Genomic DNA, 23,056 nt, shown 5'->3' on the forward strand with positions numbered 1-23,056 from the left:
GGCTCAGGTGATCCTTCCACCTCAGCCTTCCAAGTAACTGGAACTACAGGCACGCACCACAACGCCCAGCTAATTTTTTGATTTATTGTAGAGATGAGGTCTTGTCAAGTTGGCCAGGCCAGTCTCGAACCCATGGGCTCAGGCATTCCTCTCACCTCAGCCTCCCAAAGTGCTGGGATTATAGGCGTGAGCCACTGTGCCTGGCCTTGCTATAGGCTTTTTAAAAAATTACAAGGCTGGGCTCAGTGGCTCAGCCTATAATCCCAGCACTTTGGGAAGCCGAGGCGAGAGGATTGCCTGAGCCCAAGGGTTCGAGACCAGCCTAGGCAACATGATGAGACCTCATCTCTACAAAAAAAAAAAAATTAGGCAGGGGTGGTAGCGCGCCCCTGTAATTCCAGCTACTTGGAAGGCTGAGGCTGAAGGATCGCTGGAGCCCAACAGGTCGACACGCTGGAGTGGCCATGAGTGTGCCACTGCACTTCAGCCTGGGTGACAGAGTAAGACTCCAACTCAAAAAAAAAAATTACTAACCTTCATCTTTTAATTTTCTCTTTGGGAACCACTGCTTAATTTTGGATGTCTTATATTGGTCCTCTGTCTCAGTCTTCTCTCATATTTTCCATTTATTGGGGGTTTTTTGCTCTGAATCTTGGAAGATCGCCTTGATTTTATTTTTATCTCTTCTGTTAAATTCATCGTTTCAGCCAAACCATTTTCTCTAACTTACCGTGAAGCCTGTGTTGTGTGTCCACTGCCTAGTTTTAACACTTTTGACATTTTGGCAAATTTGCCTGGTCTATATAGATAAGGGTGCGTTTTTACACCATTTTGCGGAACACTTGAAAGGAATTCGCAGACATCATGACATTTCTCCTAAGTACTTCAGCATACATACGTCTCCTAAAAATAATGGTATTTTCTAATATAAGCAGAATGTCCTGATCACATCTTTAAAAATTAGCAATAATTCTCTAATGAGATCAGACACCCACTCTAAATTCAAATTTTCCCCCAAATGTTTCTTATAGCTGTTTGGGGGGGGAGCTACAAAGCAGTTAAGATTTATACATTGCATTAGAATATGCCTCCTTTGTCTCTTAACAAGAACAGCCTCCGTACCTCCACTTCACCTGTAACACTGACTTTTGAAATAATCAGCCCAGCTGTCTTTAAGATATGTGTACAGTATATCCTTTTTAGAGACAGAGTCTCCCTATATTGCCCAAGCTGGCCTTGAACTCCTGTGCTTAAGTGGTCCTTCCACCTCCACCTCAGCCTCCCAAATAGTGAGACTACTGGTATACATCACCAGCCTGGCTGGCCCACATTTTAGATGTCTCTCTTTTCATGTGATATATAATTTATTACTATAAATGAGAAGTTAGGTCTGCAGGCTTGTTTAGGTTAGACATTTTGAGCCAGGTGTGGTGGCTCACACCTGTAATTCCAGTGCTTTGGGAGGTGGAGGTAAGGGGATTGTAAGGGGTTCAAGACCAGCCTGGACAATTTAATCTCTACAATAATAAAAAAAATTAGCTGGGCGTGGTAGCACATGCCTGTGGTTCCAGCTACTTGAGAGACTGAGGTGGAAGGATTGCCTGAGCCCAGTAGGTCAAGGCTGCAGTAGCTGTGAGCATGCCACTGAACTCCAGCCTGGACGACAGAGTGAAACTCCAACTCAAAAAAATTAATAAATAAATATTTGGGGCAAGAATATTTCATAGACAATACTGTGTACCTCATATAATGTCAGTTCAGGAGGCACTTAATGGCTGGCCACCCTGTGGTTTGTGATGCTGCATTTTACTACTTGGTTAAAGAAGGAGGTGACTGCCAAATCTCCCCGTCTTAGATGTACAGTTTTCCTGTTGTAATTGATAAATAACCTGCAATGTGTTGCTTTGGCACCATACAAATAGCCTGTTGCCCAACAGCCATCTACGTGGTTTTAACGTTCATTGATGGTCCTTGCCTGCTGAATCTGTTGTTACAGTGGAGGTTGAAAAGGGATGGTTTTTCTAATTCTGTCATCTCTTCTCCATTTAACATTGGCATCCCTCTGTAGAGCATTTTCTCTCAGCAAGTAAGGAGGAACACTATCTCCTAAAAAGATAGTTTAGATACTGAATCCTTACCTTTAATTACTAAATTTCAGAGTAAGGCGTTGATGTGGTATTCACCTCAAATGGTAGCAAAATATTTGCTGCTGTGTTTTCTCTTTTGCATCAGTGTGGACTCTGATTTTTATTTATTAAATGTTTTACAATTCAGCTATAGTCATTATTCTTTTGTGATCAAATTATTCCAAATTTGGTCAGTGAGAGTCCCTTCATGCTGGTGCCTGTGTTCTCTTGGCACACCCTCATTAATTAGTCTTTGAGTGATTACTTGTTTTCTGGCACAAGATATTCCATCCCAAATGTGCTTTTCCTGTCCCAGAACCGGTTCCAAGGAGCTCTGGTTCCTTTAGTAGGAATGGTATTTGGAATACAAGATGTGAGTGCTACATGTGCTCATTCTTAGTGAAGTAACATTACATCTAGGCACTTTCAGTGGTCAGAGCTAGAAAATGTATTGAATTTTTTCTAAAGTCATGAATAAATAACGATCGATGGCAATTTAATATTACAGGTTCTTCTTGAACTATATATATTTTTTCCTTACATTGACAATGTTGATTGTTAATAAATTAGCATAGTTACTTATTTGCTTTATTTCATAATACACATAAAATTACAAAATTATAATGCCAATATTAGTAGTAGTAGCTGAGCACAGTGGTTCATGCCTATAGTCCCAGCTACTCCAGAGGCTAAGGTGGAATGATGGCTTGAGCCCAGGAGTTTGAGGCTTCTGTGAACTATGATACACCACTGCACTACAGCCTGGGTGACAGAGCGAGACCCCGTCTCTTTAAAAAAAAAAAAAGAGCCGGGCTCGGTGGCTCAGCCTGTAATCCCTCGCCTTTGGGAGACTGAGGTGAGTGGATTGCCTGAGCCCGCGGGTTCGAGACCCGCCTGGGCAGCGAGACCTCATCTCTACAATAAATCAAAAAATCAGCCAGGCATGGTAGCGCACGCCTGTAATTCCGGCTACTTGGAAGGCTGAGGCAGAAGGATCGCCGGAGCCCAGCAGGTCGAGGCTGCGGTGGCCGGGAGCGGCCGCTGCACTCCAGTCTGGGCGACAGAGTGAGACTCCAACTCAAAAAAAAAAAAAGGAAAGAAAGAAAACAAAAAGACAAGTCACAAAGAAAATAGTTGAGACCAGTTATAGAAAAAAATAGAAAGTCATATATCTGACAAAGCACTTGTATTCAGAATACATAAAGAACTACAACTCAGTGATAAAAAGATAGCTTAATTTTTATTTATTTTTATTAGAAAGCAGGATTTATTGAGAGCACAGGAAAGCTCCCACAGTGGAAGGGGACTTGAGGGAGTTGCCCAGCTTAATTTTTAAAAGGGGAAAATATTTTAAAGGATACTTCACAAAGGAAAGCATGTAATGATGACGAGTGAGTATACCCATGAAAAAGTGTTCATCATTGGTCATCAGAGAAATGCAAATTACAACCACAGTGAAATGCCACTACACACCCACTGGAATGGCCCAAATTGAAAATTGACAACGCCAGTGTTGTTGGGAATGTGGGGGGGCTGACTGGAAAGGGATGCCAGGGAGCTTTTCGTGGCTATGGTGATGTCTTCTGTCTTTTTATGGGTTTGTGTTACATAGTTGCATGCTCTTGACAAAACTCAGCAGATGGTACACTTAAGGTTTGTGCATTCCTGGCTAGGTGTGGTGGCCCTATAATCCTAGCACTTTGGGAGGCCAAGGCAGGAGGATTGCTTGAGCCCAGGAGTTTGAGACCAGCCTGGACAATATAAATATAGCAAGACCTCATCTCTACAAAAAATTGGCTGGGTATGATGGTGCGCATCTGTAGTCTCAGCTACTTGGGAGACTGAGGTGGAAGGATTACCTGAGCCGAGGAGGTCGAGGCTGCCATGAGCCAAGATCATGCCACCGTACTTTAGCCTGAGCCTCAGAGCAAGACTCTGACTCAAAAAAAAAACAAACAAAGAATATTTGTGCATTTCTCTGGATGTAAATTTTACCTTAAAAATGAAAGTAAAATTTTTAACTCTAGTTAATGATATGCATGCAGAAGTGTCTAGGGATGACATGTGCTGTTGTGTGAACTTTTAAATACATGTAAATTGCTCGATGGATTGATGCGTGATGTTAACGATGGGAGAACCTAGGTGATGAGTATGTTTGTGGTGTTCTTTGTACCATGTTTTCTATATGTTTGAGATTTTTCTCTATAATGTGTTGGGAGAAGCTACTTGGAATAATTTTTCTCATGTGGCTATTTATTTGATATACAGTGAGGTCTGTTTGTTTTCAATTTTATGGTTTGCTTTTCCCTCTTTATTTTTGTACCATGTAAAGTATTTCATTGATTCAAAAGCCAAGCCTAATCTGATGTGGGAGATTACTACTTCCCTCAACTTTTGTTTAGTTAATTGTGGAATAACAGAAAGTTAGGAGTGTAATAATGATTATTTTTATTAATTGCCTGTGTGTACACATAAACAACATGTATGGTTTTTAGAATTCCTTTTTATGTTTTGTTTGTTCTGATTATATTTCTTGAAATGCAACTTGATATCTGTTTCAATCTAGTAAAACAGGCTTGAATTTAAGAAATAAAAAAGGTTCCCTGTAAGAAGCAGTTCCATCTCCATTGCCTTAGCTCTGCTTCCCCTCATCCCTCATAGGTGACCGTTTTTATGAGTGTCTTGGTCATCTTTCTAGTGGTTCTTTCTGCAGAGACAAGTGCATAAACCTGTGTATTCTTATTTCTCCTTTATTACACAGCAAGTGGGCTTGCTGGCTGTGCTGTCCCACGTCTTGGTCCTGGTTTAGTGTCCCTTAATCCATTCTGGGGAGTGCTTCCGTCAGCATCAAGAGCCTCCTTTTTGATAGCCGTGTGGAGCTCTTCCTTCTTCATTCTTTTGTTTCCATCACGTAGTCTCCATCATATAGATGGACCGTGCTTTAGTCAAACAGTTCCCTGTGGAAGGACATTCAGGTTTTCTCAGCCTTTTCTTATCGTAAACAATGCCACACTGAAAAACCTTGTGCATGTGTTGTTTGGTATCTGTAGCTACCCCGTTTTTAATCTCTGAACTCTTTTACTGTCTGATTCTTCCTTGTTTATGGGTGTTTCTGTTCGGATTTAATGGCTGTATTATCTTCTAGGATTTCTCTGAGAATATTATCTGTTTCCTCTAGGGACAGAATTGGTCTCTCTTCCACAGTGCTGGTTCTCGTCCCCAGCCCTGGAGAGCCGCCGGGCCTGGGGAGGGAGTCCTGGGTAGCTGGCACACTGCTCTGCCGTGGTGGAGTTTGCTGCAGGGTCTGTCCTGGGAGGAGGGCTTGGAGAAGGAGTTCTGTGGGGGGCAGGGCGGGTTGACGGAAAGACTCGGCTTCGGGGGAAAGCAGAAGGCAGATACCCCTCACAAGATGGACCCTCCGAGGCCAGGAAGAGGTGGGCCTCACCTGCGCTGCCACCAGCCATGTCAGGAGCCTTGGGTGGGAAGGAAGGGAAAGTTCTAGACATTTATTTAGAAAAGCCCCTTTGATTTCTTGCCCGAGGAAGGAAGTGGTACCTTGCCACTCCAAGTGTGCTCTGCTGAGCAGCCCCAGTGGCATCAGCCTCACCTGGGCACTTGCTGGAGGTGTCATGCCTTGAACCTTCTGGATCAGGATCTGGAGTCAACAGGTCCCCCTACACACACACGCGCGCGCGCGCATGCATGATTTATGTGCAGATGAGAGCACTACTTGCCCCACATCTGATCTGGTCTGAGAGCTTCTGTGGGATTCTGACAGGTACTCGGGCTCCCATCACCTCTGTAGTGCCCTTATAGTATACTCTACTTTGATGAATTAGTCAACACATTCCTGCCTACTTCAGCATCTAGAAATTTACTAAACACATCCATCCATGAGTCCCCTATTGTCTCTGTTAGAAGTACTTCTGATTTCTTTGAGGTTTGAAGGGCCAAGTAGCAAATGTACGTACACGATTGGTCATCCTCTAGTGAAGGATTTTAAGCAGAAATAACACAACCCGTTTACATTACAAACTAGCAGCCCTACCTGTCACATGGCAAGCTGAACTGGAGGTAATACGAACAGAAGCCCGATTGGGGTGGGTGGTGAGCGGAAGGTGAGGGAGTGAAGATTGGATGCAGACAACACTTTTTAAGAGGCTTTCCTGTGATGGAGACCAGAAAACTAGGGGTGGGGTCGAGGGAGATGAGGCGGGTAGATATGAGAGCACCACTTGCACCCTTCCGGAATGAGCCCAGTGGAGAGGGGAACACAAGGAGGAGACACGGACCTGGAGCAGCAGAGTCCTTGCATGGAGAGGGGAGGTAGCATCCAGAGTGGCCACAGGAGGATGAGCTTTGGGCAGACTCTTCCTCTTTCGTAAAGACAGGGAGGATAAAAGCCACACAGACCCTTTGTTAAAGCTCAGAAGTCTGGTGAGCTCAAGGAAAAAATGATGTTTACGGGGTCATCAGAACAGAGTGTCCCTAACTGGGTGACTTACAGCAAGGGCACAGTGCTAGAGGCCAGAGATCTCAAGCCAAGATGTTGCAGGGCCCCACTCCTACACCCTTCGGAGCCTCCAGCATGGGATCCTGTCTTGCTTCTCCCAGCTTCTGGTGGCTGCCTGGCAAGCCTAGATTCTCCTGGGCCTGTGGTCACATTGCTCCGTCCTCTGCTTGTCTTCACAGGGCCTTCTCCTTTGTGTCCCTGTCTTCTTTTCTGGATGCCTATCATTGGATTAGGGCGGGACCACCCTCAATCCAGGCTGATCTCATCTCCAGATCCTTTACTTCATTAAATCAGCAGAGCGCCTTCTTCCAAGTAAGGTCGCATTCACAGGGCCTGGGGATTAACACATGCACGTAACTATCTGGGGTCACCATTGAGCCATCTTCAGGATGGAAGGACCAGAAGTTCCCTCAAAACAGTTGTTTTCACAGGACGCTAGGCTATAATAAATGGCAGTGGCAGTCAGTCCTAACTCCATAGGGCATGATCACAATGTGTGGTCCTATAATTCCAGCTGAGTAAACCAAAGCAAGAAAGCGGTGAGGCTGCTGAGGTGGCATGCCAAGGAGTGACAGTGACAGGCCATAGCATTGAAGCTGGAAAGGAGACAAGTAAGGATCCAAAGGAGGCCAGGCCCAAGAAAAAGCTTGGAATTCCAGCCTCTTAGAAGGCTGAAACAGAAGGATCACCAGAGCCCTGCAGGTCGAGGCTGTGATGACCATGAGCATGCCACTGCACTCCAGCCTGGGCCACAGAAGAGACTCCAACTCAAAAAAAAAAAAAAGTGAAAGTACTTATGAGTATGTTCTTAAAGACAATTTTTTCAAGATGCGTCTGCTCTGAAGGCTAGCCACATCTTTTTTCTTTCTCAAAGTCAAACAGCTTGTACGGTGGCTAGTGCTGGTACCAGAGAATATAGCCATAATCATTTTATTGTTTTTGTCATCTGCAAAAGCAGAGATCCTCCTGTACTTCTGTCACTGCTTCTGGCACCCAACTCTAGTAGTCCTTTGCCCTCTCGGGCTGACACTTAGAATCCATTGGTGGTTCCATCTTTTCTTGGGCCTGGCCTCCCTTGGATCCTTACTTGTCTCCTTTCCAGCTTCAATGCTATGGCCTGTCATTGTCACTCCTTGCCATGCCACGTCAGCAGCCTCACCGCTTTCTTGCTTTGGTTTACTCAGTTGGCAAAGCCCCAACCCTGGTGAAATTCAGCCCATGCCTGCTCTATTGTGAAGCCAAATGTGACTCCCTGATTGGTCCCCCTTTTTTTGTTTTTTGAGTTGCAGTCTCATTCCGTCTCCCAGGCTGGAGTGCAGTGGCACGCTCACGGCCACCCCAGCATCACTTGCTGGGCTCCAGCGATCCTTCCACTTCAGCCTTCTAAGTAGTCGGAGCTACAGGCACTCAGTACCACACCTGGCTAGTTTTTGATTTATTGTAGACATGAGGTCTCACCAAGTTGCCTGGGCTGGTCTTGAACCCATGGGCTCAGACAATCCACTCACCTCAGCCTCCCAAAGGCGCGGGATGACAGGCTGAGCCACCAAGCCTGGCTGATTGGTCCCCTTTTAAGTTCATGTCCACCCCAGGTAAACCTCATGCTGCCCAGCTGTCCCTGCCCCTTCTGCCCTTATCATAAGTGGTCATACCTCCTCACAACTGATAACTCAGTTCTTAGTTCCCAGAGAACACAGATGTGGCCTGACGAGCATGTCAGCATCTGCTCCTCACTCTGCCTTCCTCCTGCTGTCAGGGAGCCCCTGCCCAGGCCCTTGCTCTTGTGCCAAGGCATCTCCCCAGTCCTCCACCACACTCCCACAGCAGAGATTCCTCCCCACAGCTGGGTCCTTCCTATCACCCCAGGCGCCTGCTGCTACTTCTCCCACCTTGACAAAAGCCACTCCCAACCCCACCGCCCTTCTAGCTCTCCAATTCCCTTTACTAGCAAGTCTCCAGTCCCTCTCTCCATGCTCTCTTAAACCCTCTTCAGTTGGTCCTTGCTGCCACAGCTCTGCTAAGCTGCTTTGTGAAAAGTCTCCAGTGATGACCTTTGTGTTTTGTCTGGGGGCTGACTGTCACTTCTCCTCTGCCTGGACCTATCAGCGTCAGTTGACCCCAAGACCCACATGAGTCAGTCCCTTCCCTCCCATGAGTCTCAGTGGGGCCCACCCTGGCTGTCCTGCAAGCCACAACTTTTGTCCCTTTCTAACTGAATATGTCACTGACTATGCTTATCTTGATTGTCACCCCCACTGAAATAGAAGCTGTACAGGGCAGGTTTGTTCACTTGATTCACAGATGTAGTCCAGGCTCCTAGAACAGTTCCTGGCATCCATGGCTCCTCCGGAAGTCCTGGGTTAGTGTGTGGATGTCTACTCCTGGTCTTCCTCTGCTCCCCACATGGTGGTAGAGGGCCACAGCTCACACTGCTCTTCCCCACTCTCACTCCTGAAGTGACTTGGACCAGCCTCATGACTTCCCATCCCATTTGTAAGCCAATGGTCCCCACATTTATGTCTCCAGGCTGGCTAGCTCACTGAAACGCCTGATCCTCCCTACACCTTCTCTTTCTCTGGTCTTCTCCTTTCTAGTAAACAGCAACTCTATCTCCCTGCTTCTCAGGCCGGAGACCTGGTGCTAGCTATCCATTCCTGAACTCATTCACAAATACCACACACTCTACCTGCCAAAAATCAGTGTGGAATCTGACTGGTTTTCTCCACCTCCACTGCCTGTCCTGGTCCAAGCATCCTGCCTCCTTGCCTCCGCCCTTGCCCCCTGGTTCTCTGCTCAGTCCTGCAACATGCAGGCTAGACCATGGTGCTCTTCGGAACCCTCTGGTGGGTTCCCTGTCACTCAGAGTCATAGCCCAAGTCCTTACAGCAGCCGGCAAGGCCCTACATGATCACCTCTCTTGCTCTTGTCACTCATCCACTGTAGCCTCACTGGCCTCCTTGTCCCTCCCTGGACCCTCTAAGTACACCCCTGCGTATGGCTTTGACCCCGACTCTGCCCTCTGTCCCAGGTGTCACATGCCTCCCTTTGTGGTCTGCTGCTTGTCTTTCCAGTGTCGCCTTCCCAATATGACCCTCCTTGACCACACCCCTGTAAGTCAGTGCCTACCCCCACACCACCAGTTTCCCCCTGCCTAGTCTAGCGCTTGTCGCCATCTGCCATGAACTGTTTTACTGGTTGATTTTGTTCATGCTCTTGCCCTCTTCCCTCTTCGCCCCATGAGAGCAGAGGGGTTTCTTTGCCTCTTCTTGCCATATCCCCAGTGCCTAGAATCACGCGTCTTTATTGAATGAATGAATCAGTTCTGTGGTGGGACCCTACCCTAAGGTTTTGTCTTAGAAGAAGGACAATATAGAATGCAGTCTGCTCTGTTGTGGGCTCATCAGCTTCTGTGTGGCTAACAGGACGACATTGTTGTTGGGCTCATCAGACTTGTAGTCATGGGTCAGAAGGTATGCATAAAGGGCAAATGTAGAGTTTGACGTCACTTTTGAGGGGTTGCAGTTACCTGAAAGCATGGAGCAAATCAATGAGTCTAAATAGCTCCACACATTTCCCCCTCTTTTTAAACATACTTCCTTTATGAGTATATAATTTAACAGCACAGTTTCCCAATGCAGCTTTGCAAAACAGAAAAAATGAATGTTAAAGGCTGTCAGGTGCCTTTGCAATCTGTGGCTTCGTATTTGTGTAACAACATTTGTGTTTTGCCAACAGATGTGCTGCTTAAAGTACCCATGAGAACGGCCTCTGTGGTTTTCCACCTGACTGGATGGAACCTTAGGAACTGATTCTTGAGAAGAGGCTGCCACTACCCACTTCAGCTCCCAGACCTGAAGGACTTGGCCACCACCCCTGTGGGCCCTCAATAACCCCTGCAGACATCTTTTATAGCTCCTGTAGCCAGAAAGGACAATAGCTTTCTGGCACATTGCTTTTCCCCTCGTGCTAGGAGTGTCTTGAGCGCAGAACCACGTGTGACTCCTCTGGCCTTCCCCTGTGTAGGATAGCCCTCAGCATGTCAGAAGCACCCAGGAACTGGCCCCTCCTGGGTCTCCGAGGGAGTGGGAAGGAGCAGTTTCTGGGCTTACTCACCCAGAATCTGGTCATTGACATTTAAGTATGCTTGTCACCTGTGCCCAGTGCCCAGGTTCACACAGTAGGCTTAGGCTGCTTGTTTCACTTCTAAGTGGCTGTCCTTTGGGAGAGCATTTTCTGTGCCCTGGCTGATTAAACTTTCTGGGTTTCGGCATTCAAACAATGTTTTGTTTTTGTTCTGATCAGGTTATAAAGGGAAGGAAAGGAATCTGGTTTTGTAGAAGGTGGTGTGTTGTATAATTGTTTTATTTTTTAAGTTTTTTATATTTTTGAAATGAGGCAGGTTTTCTTTGAATAAATAATGCTGGGAGCTTATCACATAGAAGGCATATGTGTTGTACTCAGTACATTCTGAATTATCTGGGTTTATTTTTGTCTCTTGAATTCACTTATAAACAATCCAAAGGCTGCTTTTTTAGTTAACAGAAATAGGAAGAAAGAATCTCAGAATCTATTTTGTCATTTTTCAGTGCCCTGAGTTATAGTGATTATGATAACTTGGTGAAAAAGCAATGTAGAAAGTAAACCTCACATATGGTGTATCATGAACATTTTGTTGCTTTTTTGACTTCGGACCATCTTGATACCTTTTTTGTGTTAAAAGAATCCCCCATTGTGTATATCTTGGATAAGAGGTAGGTGGGCCCTAGCTTTCTACTTAAGGAAGCCTAACAACAGATTGGGGGCTTGTGGTGTATTTTTCTCTCACGTGTCATGAGGTCCGGAGGTAGGCTGTCCATGGTCACTGCAGGAGCTCTGTAAGGGTCCAGGATCCAGGGCCCCTCAGTGGGTGACTTTCATTCTCAGGGTTGTCTCATGGTCGCAGGATGGCAGTTCCAGCTCTGGCCATTGCATCCACCTGTCCAGATAGAAAGAAGGAAGGCATGGGGAGGGACAAAAGGGCACTTGACATCTCCGCCTGCAGGCCCAGTCAGTAATTTCCATTTCCATCTCCACATCCATCATCTTTTACTAAGGAACAAACAGCCCCAGCAGCTCAGTGGCTGCAACAGCAATCGTTTATTTCTCTCTCATGGGTCTGGGTCAGCTGCAAGGTGGGATTCAGATCTGTTCTCAAGCCTGTCGTTCCAGGACCCAGGAGGGAGAAGCAGCTGCCAGGGGAAGTCTCTTCGTAGGCGGAGGTCAGGAGCCCAAGAGGAGTGAGCAGAGACACAGAAGCTTCTTAAAGCCTCTTCCTCCCCCATCCCATCAACACGTGAGCAAGCCCAGAGCCAGTGGGTGGGAGGTGTGCTCCACCTACAGTCAGTAGGGCAAGAGCAGGCGTGAAGGAGAATGATGAGCAGGAGTGCATTCTGCCACTGTCCCCTTAGCCAGCACGTAGTCCCACAGTCTGCTGGGGAGCAGGAGCTGTCTTTCCTTAGCGGAATGCAGGGTCCCCTTAGTAAGGCAGAAAGAATATGGGTGGGGGGGGACAGCTGGCAGCGCCTGCCACAGGGAGATGCAAGCATTCCCTCCCTTGATCCCTGGAAACTAGGGGATGGCGATGAGGTCTAGACTTGGCCCAACCCATTCTGCTCTCAGGGACTTGGGCTCTTGAGGGACAGTGAGGAATTAGTCATGGTGGTGGCATCTGTGCCAGGAAGCCAGCAGTAGTGACTGATGTCCAGTGATGATGTGCAGTGGTGCCCAGGGTAGGTATCCCAGCCAGACAGTCCCCTTAAGTATAACCTCGGCTGTGTTTTCAGTTGTGCCGCCTCTCTGTTCCTGCTGCTTTTCTGAGCCTAGTTCTCTAGTCTTCTCTCCATTTCCAGATCTGCTGCCCAAGAACTCCTTTGTGACTGAAGTTAGCCAGAATTGGTTTCTGTTGCTTGCAACCCAGGATCTTGATGCAGTGTGCAGGGTCTGGGCAAGGTAAAAACATACTTTCACGATTTTACCTAGAGTGTAGTGAATGAGCTTAGGCTTTTTGAGCCATGCAGCCTTGGGATTCAGTGTCAGCTCATTCACCTGGCTGAAAGTACTGAGATGTTACACTCAGCGGTCAAGTCCCTTTCCCTCCTGGAGTCTCAGTGTTGCCTTCAGTTAAATACTGCTCGTGTGTGTTGCTGAGTATTTGGTGAGATTGTATGTAAAGTGATGATTGCAAAAGTATTGGGAAATCACTTGGGAAAATGTCCTGGTCTAAGCTTTCTGATTGGCTCGCTGTTGTTTGGGTAATGGGGTAGTAATTTAGGAGCACTGACAGCAGCTCAAGGGGCCCTTGATGTGCAGAAGGGCAGAAACAAGTCTGACATGTTTGGCTTGGGAGAAACAGTTTGGCTACAGATCACTATCCAGTGACTCGTTCTGGGCTTAATGCCTCTGACTGGGCAGCGGGTACTGTCATCTCGGGCTGCTCAGTAGTCACATATTGTGAGTACACATGGGCAGATTTTTCAGTTTCCTTCTCAGTCTAGACTTGAATGCAGCAGTTCTTATTGCTCACTTACCACTAGTCACCACTAAAGAACAAAGAATATGAATAGGAAATTCATAAAAGAAGAGATACCGATGGCCATTGAAGATAGGAAAAGAGTTCTGCCTACGTGGTAATCAAAGAGATGCAGATGAAAACAAAAACGATGCCTTTTGCACCTACCAAATTTGTCAAGATTAAAAAGAAAGCAAAGACCCTGCGTCAGCTGATGTTCATACCTGCTCCTGCTCCACAGCTTGCTAACGCTCTGCCTGCTCCGCACTCCAGGCCCGCCTCCACGGCACAGCCAGGTGAGGCCTTTCCTTGTCTACAGGCACGTTTGGATTCACTGTTAACAAGTGACATATGTGCATGCTTCACCATGCAGGAAGTGCAAGCTCGAGTGATGCTTGGTCTGAGTGTCCCTGTTGCCCTATTCTAACAGCCACCCAGGCCCCTCTGCAGGGGACAGCGGTGTCCAGGATCTTGTCTGTGTCCTTCGAGGTGTTCTGTGTGTGAACAGACACACCTAACCCTATTTTCATTTTCCCTGCATCAGGCTGTGCTACTGGGGTAAGTGATATTTTTTCTAGGAATTTGTCCATTTTGTCTGAGTACTAATTAACTAGCGTGAAGTTGGTTATATTCTCTTTTTTAAGCCTTGGCAGCAGCCTGGACTCTGTCTCCTTATTCATCCCTAGTGTTGTTTACTTGTGCCTTCTCCCTTTTTTCTTTGTCTTGGTAGAAGCTCATCAGTTTTATTAGTCTTCCAAGGAGCAGACTTGTAGACATGATTGTTCTGTCTTACTCTATGTCTGTTTCCTAATTCATTAAGTCCTGCTTTTATTCTTAGTATTTTGTTCTATGTTCTTAGAGGACATTCTCTATTTTTCTGACTTCTTAAACTGTAAATTTAGTGCACTGATTTTTTTTCCCCACCTTCTTTTCAAATATAAACATTGAGGGCTAACCCTCTGGAACAACCTCATCTGTATTCAGCAAGTTCTGATTACTAATGTTGCTTGACGTTAGCTCTGAATTTTTACATTTCCTTTATGATTCTTTCTTTGTACCACAAATTATTAGAAATGTGTTTTTAAATTTCTAAGCATGTAACTTTTGGGTTTTTTTTTTCCCTAGTTGCCTTTTTTTTTAAAATCAGCTTTAAGCTAACCGACATTGTGGCCAGAGAACTTGGTCTCTGTAACCCCAGTCCTTGCAGTCAGTTGAGAAGTGCTTCCTCACTTTGTCCATCAGCAGACAGAACATGCCACCACCAGGCGTGGGTGCAGAGTTCTGCATATACTCACTACCTCAGTCTTGTTCATTGTGTTGTGAAAGTATTTTCTCTTCTTACTGTCATTTTGTCTACTTGATTTATCAACTGCTGGGAAATGTATGTTAAAATCTCCTACTATGATGATAGACATCAGTTTCTTCACAGAGCTTTGTTAATTTTTATTTTATTATTTATTTTGAGGCCACACTTTCAGTTTTAGAAACAGTTTTCTCTTCCTGGTGAGTTGAACCCTTTAGTATTACCAAGTGACCCTCTTTATATTTAAAAATGCTTTGCCTTAAATTTTACTTTGTCTGATAGAAATAGCACTGTACCGCCTGTGTTTTTTTATCAGCCCTGCTTGGCATATCTTTTCCCAGCTTTTCGTTTTTCTCCTTTCTGTGTCTTGAAAATGGCAAACAGCTAGATTTCTAGATTTTTTTAAGAATCCATTTTGTCTGTTTTGTCCTTTAACATCTATTTGATTACTGTAGCATTTAGATTCATTTATGCCATCTTATTTTGTACATTCTATTTTTTCCACATTTTCTAGGTTAACAGATTTTTTTTTCTCCATTCTTGCCTTCTTGAATTATTTTTTAATTTTAGTAAAATACACATCACCTAAAACTTGCCATCTTAATTAACTATTTTTAAGTGTACAGTTCGGTAGCATTCAGTACAAATTTGATTGAGTTTTAATTTGTATCACATAGTGTACATGGTGCTGTGTCATCCCTTTTCATTTAACATTAAAACATAGGCCAGGTGTAAGGGTTCACACATGTAATCCCAGCACTTTGGGAGGCCGAGGTGGGAGGATCACTTGAAGCCAGGAATTTGAGACCAGCCTTGGCAACATAGCAAGACCTCATCTCTACAAAAAATTTAAAAACACGCCGGGCGCAGTGGCTCAAGCCTGTAATCCCAGCACTTTGGGAGACTGAGGCAAGAGGGTTGCCTGAGCTCAGGGGTTCAAGACCAGCCCTGGCAACTTGGTGAGACCTCTATACTACAATAAATAAAAAAATTAGCCAGGCACTTCAGCCTGGGCCACAGAGTGAGACTCCGACTCAAAAAAAAATTTAGAAACAATAATAAACATCACTATTGTTATGGGCTAAATGTTTGAGCCCCCCAAAATTCATATGTTGACGCTCTACCCTCCAATGTGATTTGGGGATGGGGTCTCAGGGAGGTAATTAGGATTAGATGAAATCAGGAAGGTGGGTCTCTCAGAATGGCATTATGGCATTAGTATCCTTATAAGAAGCAACACCAGAGAGCTTGCTTTCTCCACCATGTGAGGACACAGTGAGAAGGTGGCCATCTACAAGTCAGGAAGAGGGCCCTCACCAGGAACTTAATTTGCTGGCACCTTGATTTGGAACTTCTAGCTTCCAGAACTGAGAAATAATTGTCTGTCTGTTGATTGGGTCACTTGATCTGTGCTATTTTGTTATCATAGCCTGAGTAGACAAATACACCCATGTTACAAAAAGCTATAAACATCCCTTTAAAGGCTGTTTAATACCCCATCATATTCTCTAATGTATCTTCTGTCTTGGCCTTCTATCAGCTCTACCCCTTGCCTCTGAAGATGACCACATCTCTATGCTAGGTTTTCCAAACGAGTAGCTTGTATTCATGCTCTCCTCCCTTTTGGTCCACTGGTCAGCTCCTAGGATTAAATTTCCATGGGGTCCCTCCACCGACCCCACCTTCACATGCAGTGGTTCCCCACGAGCTGCTGTCTCTGCTTGGTCACAGGATCTAGCAGCCTCCAAGAACTCACTCACTGAATCCACCTACTTCACAAGGTAGGCTTGTCCTCACCCATACTCTTTGTATGAAAACTTACCAGATTCAAGCATTTATCTCAGTGGCCTCTCGTGGCATGTGAAAATGTCCATTTCCTCCTTAAAGCTCTTTACTAGCAAAAACTGTTCACTGGAAATTAAACCAGGTCGTGCTCTTTGACAACTCTGTCCTTTTTGTCTCCTCTCCTGCACTGGGCCCTGTGTCCTCTCCAAGCAGTCCCATGTGACAGTGAAGGACCCTATTGCTGCATGTTCCCCTCTTCTTGTCACTTCTGGTGTGACACTTGTTACATTTCTTGTTCAGTGAGTGAGTTTTGTAGACAAGTCAGAGCAATGGGAGGCAGGCAGTTAGCATCAAGAGTGGTAGCTCCCTGGAGAGCCAAGACTTTTCGCAAGGAGATTTTTTTTTTTCCCTCCTGAATTCATAAAGTAAGTACCTCAACTTAGAGGTGGTGTGTTAAACACCAGAACCTAAAACTGAGTTCAGGGCCAGGTGCTGTTGTCTCATGCTTGTAATTCTAACGCTTTGGCAGACGGAGGTGAGAGAATTGCCTGAGCCTAGGGATTCAAGACTAGCCTGGGCAACTCTGCAAGACCTCACCTTTAAAATAAATCAAAAAATTAGATGGGCGTGGTGGCGCATGCTGTAGTCCCAGCTACTTGGAAAGCTGAGGCAGAAGGATCACCTGAGCCCAGGAGGTTGAACCTGAGATAGCCATGAGTGTGCCCCTGCACTCCAGCCTGGGCGACAGAGTGAGACCCTGACTGAAAACAAAAAACTGAGTCCAGCTAGGCTCAAGTCCCCCAGAACTTTTGTCCCACCTACCAGTTTCATGGATGTCTACAGATTGGTTCCTCAGTAGTCCTCAATTTTGTACCTGATTTTTGAGAGTGTAGAGAAGTCAAAATCAATATGTATCTGCCAAAAATAATCTTAAATCAAGCTAGGTAATATTAAGGAATGAATGTCTCTTTTAGCTCCAAGAACCTCTGATCTTCCAGACGGGGACCCCAGTGATCTTCCAGAAGCAGCCAGGCTTCTTTTGGTCCCCTTCCACCCAGGGGCTGTCCTTTGTTTCCTGCCTGGGTAGGTTTGGTTCTTTGGCCATAGGGTGGACCGGGCTGCTCTCTTGAGCCTCTTCTGCCAGTCAGTCCATTAGGTGGCGACAGAGAGCACTAAAGGGAAGTACAAAGGAAATAAAACTTGTTTTGCTAAGCGTTAGAAAAAGGCTTGGGGGGTGTACGTGCATTTTAGTCCAACTTTAGCATGCAAAGAATGTGAAAGGTTTCTTTCCTCTTTTCTGCCTTCTATTCTTTTCAACCCACTGCCCACCCTACCACCCCCAGACCTCCTCCAAGATAAGGTAGGTAGATCAGAAGACTAAAGAGTCAGACGCCAAGTCCTCTGTTCTCTGTTGCAATTCATAGCCACACCAGTCACTCAAGCCAGAAAACCAAGAGGCCCCTGCTCTGCCTTTCACTACCCACATCCAGGGAGCCACCAAACCCTGCCCACTGTTCCTTTAACTGGTTCTCCCACCCCGCCCTCCTTTCACCCCTTCCACTTCTGTCATGGTTCAAGCCCTCCTTGCTCTTTCTAGGACTCCTGCGATAACTCATGCACTTTCCTGCACCCTCCCCCCTCCCACTCCGTCCCTGGCATCAGATCTCACTGCCTTGCTTTAAACCCAAAAGTGGTACCCCTGCGTTCGAATGCCATCAAGGCCTTTCACATGGCCCGCCTGTCTTCTGACCTCTTTTGTTGCTGCTGCTTTTCTCTTACATGTACCCACAGCAACATGGGGCTGCTTCTGGTTCCTCTCAAAGGCCATGCTCTCTGGTGCTCCTGGCCTTTGTTTGTGTTTCCCCCGCCAAGTCCCCTTTTCTCTCCTTTTCCTCCCCATCGCATTTTCTTGTCCTGCTTCTTCTTGTTTTTTTCTTTTTGAGTTGGAGTCTCACTCTGTCGCCCAGACTGGAGTGCAGTGGCCGCTCCCGGCCACCGCAGCCTCGACCTGCTGGGCTCCGGCGATCCTTCCACCTCAGCCTTCCGTGTAGCCGGAACTACAGGCGCACGCTACCACGCCCGGCTAATTTTTGATTTATTGTAGAGATGAGGTCTCGCCAAGTTGCCCAGGCGGGTCTCGAACCCACGGGCTCAGGCAGTCCACTCACCTCAGCCTCCCAAAGGCGCGGGATTACAGGCTGAGCCACCGAGCCCGGCTTGTCCTGCTTATTCTTTAAGACTCCGCTCAAGGCCAGGTGCAGTGGCTCGTGCCTATAATCCCAGCACTTTGGGAGGCCAACTGAGAGGATTGCCTGAGCCCATGGGTTTGAGACCCGCCCGGGCAACTTGGCAAGCCCTCATCTCTACAATAAATCAAAAAATTAGCCAGGTGTGGTGGCACGGGCCTGTAGTTCCAGGTACTTGGAAGGCCGAGGCAGAAGGATCGCCTGAGCCCAGCAGGTCAAGGCTGTGGTGGCCGGGAGTGTGCCACTGCACTCCAGCCTGGGCGACAGAATGAGACTTCGACTTCACAAAAAAAAAAAAGACTCCACTCAAGTGTCTTTTTCCCAAGCCATTCCTGAGCCCCCAAATCCCCATTGGGGTTAAGTCCCACCTCCCCACGCCTTCACCTGTACTGAGTCCCCAGTAGCTCTCTCAAGAGCAACTTCTTGATTGTCTCACTCTTGTGTACCTCAGGGACAGAAAGAACAGCTGTGATGCTCTGCTGTCCAAGCCCACAGACTCCCTGTGGCAGGCTTGCTCCCCACCCCAAATGTCTTTCTCCATTGAAGAATCAGTGCCAGGCCCACAGTCTTCGTCTCTCGGTTCCAGTGCCTTCGTCTCGCGGGTGACTATAGTGCGTGTGTGGACAGCCTTCCTGGTGCCTGGCTCCCTGTCGTCTTAACCATCTCTGCTCCAGTGACCTCAGCCGCCCATGGAGCTCTAACTCGGACAGCTCTGCCTGTAACAAGGACTGCCTGTCTTCTCAGCTCATGGTGGCGCCTGCTGTTTAGCCCAGGACTTCATCAGTCTTCCCTCCTGTGGTAAATTGTGCCCATCACCACATGAACTTGTTTCGGAACTTACCATCTTAACCAAGCAGGCCCTTCGGCCCACTCCCTCCTCAGCTCCTGCCCAGTCTCTGACTCCCCTTTCAACCAAACTCTTCTGGAGTTCTCCGTTCACCAACTCTGGGCTCAGCCCGTGCCATGGAGGCTTTCTTCCCCACAGTCCCCAGTGGACATCCACGTTGCTGTGGCCAATGGCAAGTCCTCTTTGTTTTGCCATGGTTGTTCACTTCTTCTCAACCCTTTCCTTGTGTCTGGGACCCCACACTCTAGGTGGCCACCTCACCTCACACCTTGAGCCCCCTTCTGTGTTTGGGGAATTCTCACTCTACCTTTTGAGTTTGACAGAAGGCCAAGCGACCTCTGATTGCTGTCACCAAAAATTCCAGATGCTTGTTTGCCTACCTTTCCTTTCAGTCAGGACAGCAGTAGGCAGACCAGATCTCAGGGGCAAAATCTGACCTACTGCTAATTTGTATAGATGAAGATTTATTGGGGCCCAGTTCTACCCATTCCTTTTCATGTAGTCTGTGGCCGCTCTCCTGCTACAACAGCAAGTCAAGTGGTTGTGATAGACACTGTGTGGCCTGCAAAGTAGAAAATATTTTCTGTCTGGCCTTTTCCAGAAAAAAGTTGCCTGAGACCTGCATGAGGGTCTAGGTATGTGTCCTGGGCTCTGACATCAGCCTCACCTGCCGGGAGGCACAGGGCTGCAGGCAAGACAGGCTTCTGGGCCTCAGTGGCTGCGGTGCTGGTGGCTGGCGCTGCCCCCATGCAGGGTGGCAGAGGCAGTACTGCTTGTTCTGGGCCGGCTTGGCAGAAGGATTTAGAGTCTTGTTCCTGGCTAACCAGATGTTCTTCTAACTCTCTGGGGATACTCTGACCACCTAGTAGCCTTTTTTTCCTCAGTTGTGTGTATGTGTGTTAAAATGTATATAAGATAAAATTTGCTATCTTAACCATTTGTAAGTGTACAGTTCTGCGGTATTAAGCACATTTGTGCTCTGCAACGATTGCCACATTCATTTTCAGTAGCTTTTCATCAACTCTTATCTGCATAAATCAGCTAGAGTTGGTTTCGGTTGATTGCCACCAATAATCTTGACCGATCTGTCTGATCTTTCTGCTGCACTGACTCCTCTTTCTGTCCCCTTTACCGATTCTTTCTCTTCATCCAACTCCAGATAATGGAGAGAGGGTTGTTTGCACTCAAGTCCAAGATGCTCTCCCTCACTCACTTGGTTCTTCAGACCTCTCCCCCGAGCTCCAGACCCATATACCCAACTGCCCTTTAGGCCTCCAAAATCAAAACATGAACTATGGGAGTCAGAGCCCTGGATCGCCTGCATTCACTCTGCCCCAGCATACACGCCCTTCATGATGGTGCCTAGACCAGCCACCCATATCCCTGCCTAGACTCTGCAATAGTCTCACATGGCAGACCCAGTTGTCACTGCCCAGATCTCCCTGGGGGACTGCAGTTAGCAGGCCGTTTCCAGCTGTCTGTCCCTTCAGCTGGCCTCAGCTGCAAGAGCCTCTTCACCCAAGGTCATGCTATTTCCGGGGCAACACCCTGGTGACTGAGCGAAGTGAGGGTACACGGAGGAGCCCTCAGGGGCCATCTCACATTTTGACTTCCTCCTCCCACCTCCTTTTCTGAGTGTCAATCCCTCATAAACATCGTGTACCCCAAGCCATGACCCAGTATCTGCTTCTGCAGAGCCTACCCTGCAGCATGTTGCGCCCTCTTGTCCTGTCCCCTCCACTCTACATCTGCCATAGTTAGAGCAGGCTTTTGAAAATGTTCATCTGATCGAGTCACTCCCCTGAGAAAAACCCTCTCAGAATAAAACCCAAAGTCTATTGCCTGGAAGCCGGGCCAGTTTCTTGGGCATGCGGCTGAGGTAGTTGTCCAGGGTTTAGAAGAACCCATACTTGGTTTCATGCTCTATTGTCACCATCTCTCAATTCTTCATTTTTGAACAAGAGGCCTGCGTTTTCATTTTGTATCAGGTCCCCCAAATTATGTTAACTGGGTCTGCCTCAAAAGCCAGATATCACCTGGTCCCTACCTGCCTCTTTGAGCTCATTTTCTGCAATTGTCCCCTTTGCTCACTTGGCTCTACCCACTCCTCTTGCTCCAGGTTGTGCTGGAGTCAGAGCCTTGACTCTTGCTGGGCCTTATGCCTGAATCCCTCTCTACTTGGCCTGCTCCCTCACTTCCTACAAATCTGTGTTCCTATCTCATCTTTGACGGGTGGAGGCTTTGGCTCCTACCCATCCCTCTGACCTTACCTTTGACCTCTCCCCCTACCACCGCTGCACTAAGCTGCATCAGAATCTGTAGGCATTATGTTTAGTGTTCTGATGTGTCCCCCTTGGAAGAATTCCAAGGTGCCTGAAGAATATTTTCTTTAACCCGGAAGTTGAGTGGGTTGACTAGTCTATCTTGCTGTTGAGCATTCTTTATCAAATTTTCCTGGGAACAGTTTGAGGCTACAGTGAGCTGTGATCACACCACTGCACTCCAGACTGGGTGACAGAGTGAGAGAACCTGTCTCTAAAAAACAGCAACAACAAAATGCCTAGGAACATAGTGTATTCTTTCAAACTGCAGATGCAGGCATCTTTGTTTCAGGTCATTCTCTTATATACCTTTGACAATGTCTTCTCTTCCATTTGTTGGGGTCTCTACTTGAGGGACCCAAATTATCCTTATGTTGGATTGTCTTTGTCTCTCTTCCAGTGCTATTAGCTTTGCCCTAATTGCTTTAGCTTTTATCTTTTTCATCTGCATTCACTTTGTTTGTCTAATTTGATTTTCAGCTATGTATATTCTGTTTCTGGCTGTTTTTCAATGTATTTATTGGTTCCATGATGATGTGTTTTTGTCTGCAGTTTGTTTCTCTAGGTTGGAAATGTGTGTTTTCATCTTATTCTAGTTTATCGTCTCTTCTTTGAACTTCTTTATTGGGAACATATTATTCTAAAGTTGTGGGGCATTTCCTTCTCTTCCTAGCGGTGTACTCTCCTTGGTGGGAGACTTTGCCTCTCCTTTGCCATCTCCCTCCCTGTGTCTCTTGGTTTTTCTTTTGGCCATGATATGTTTGTAGAGTTACCATGTCACTTCTTTTCATCTTGGCGCAGGCTTGGATGGTTCTGCATCATCATTCTGTTTGCTTTGAGACAGTGGAGGAATTCTTGGCTCCCTCTTCCCAGTTTCCTGGCACCCTCACTCACTGTTTTCCCCTCTGAGCTGTCGTGTGCAGGCTTGTTATCTTGTGTTAGGAGAGAATCTGCACGCTGGAGGGAGCTGCAGCCATGTAGTCTTCGGCAGTAACTAGATTCTTTTCTCTGTTCTAAGAACTGTACTGAACTGTCTTAACTAAGACTCACGCTAGCTGCTTTGGGATCCATGTGCTGTGTTTCCGTAGGCGAAAGGGGCACCTCAGGCTCTGGGTGGTCCCATAAATCTGTGTACCTAAGAGCAGTCGTTTTCCCACGGCTAGCTTGGCTCATTGACCACTTAGCCTTCTCTCCCCTGCATCCCAGCCAGAGTTTCTGTAGTTCCTGGGCCTGAAAGGGGAAAAGTGAAGGACTCCCTGGTTGCTTCTCTCCAGCGCAAGGACTGCGAATTCTCCAGGTGTTCCCAACTCCCCAGTGTGGTTTCTGGGGGCAGGGGCAGAAGCCCAGTCTTGCTGCTGCATTGTTCTC

General features: G+C 46.9%; 1 protein-coding gene across 3 annotated transcripts in view; it reads left to right on the top strand.

Annotated features, from left to right (window-relative positions):
• MECP2 (methyl-CpG binding protein 2) overlaps positions 1-23,056 on the top strand; it is a 52,190-nt gene that overhangs the window by 15,508 nt on the left and 13,626 nt on the right. Inside the window, exons 1-2 of one of the 3 annotated variants that reach the window (XM_021719298.1) lie at positions 12,600-12,627; positions 13,168-13,482. The exons of 1 other annotated variant lie outside the window; for it this stretch is intronic. The gene's annotated coding sequence lies outside the window, so the exon portion shown is untranslated. Of the gene's footprint in view, positions 1-11,803; positions 11,972-12,599; positions 12,628-13,167; positions 13,483-23,056 lie in introns of those variants that run through there. One more of the 3 variants, XM_021719297.1, reaches the window with a different exon arrangement.

This window comes from Carlito syrichta, unplaced genomic scaffold, assembly GCF_000164805.1.
Source record: "Carlito syrichta isolate Samal-C Ts95f unplaced genomic scaffold, Tarsius_syrichta-2.0.1 Scaffold314365, whole genome shotgun sequence".
In the NCBI taxonomy this organism is placed as follows: domain Eukaryota; kingdom Metazoa; phylum Chordata; class Mammalia; order Primates; family Tarsiidae; genus Carlito; species Carlito syrichta.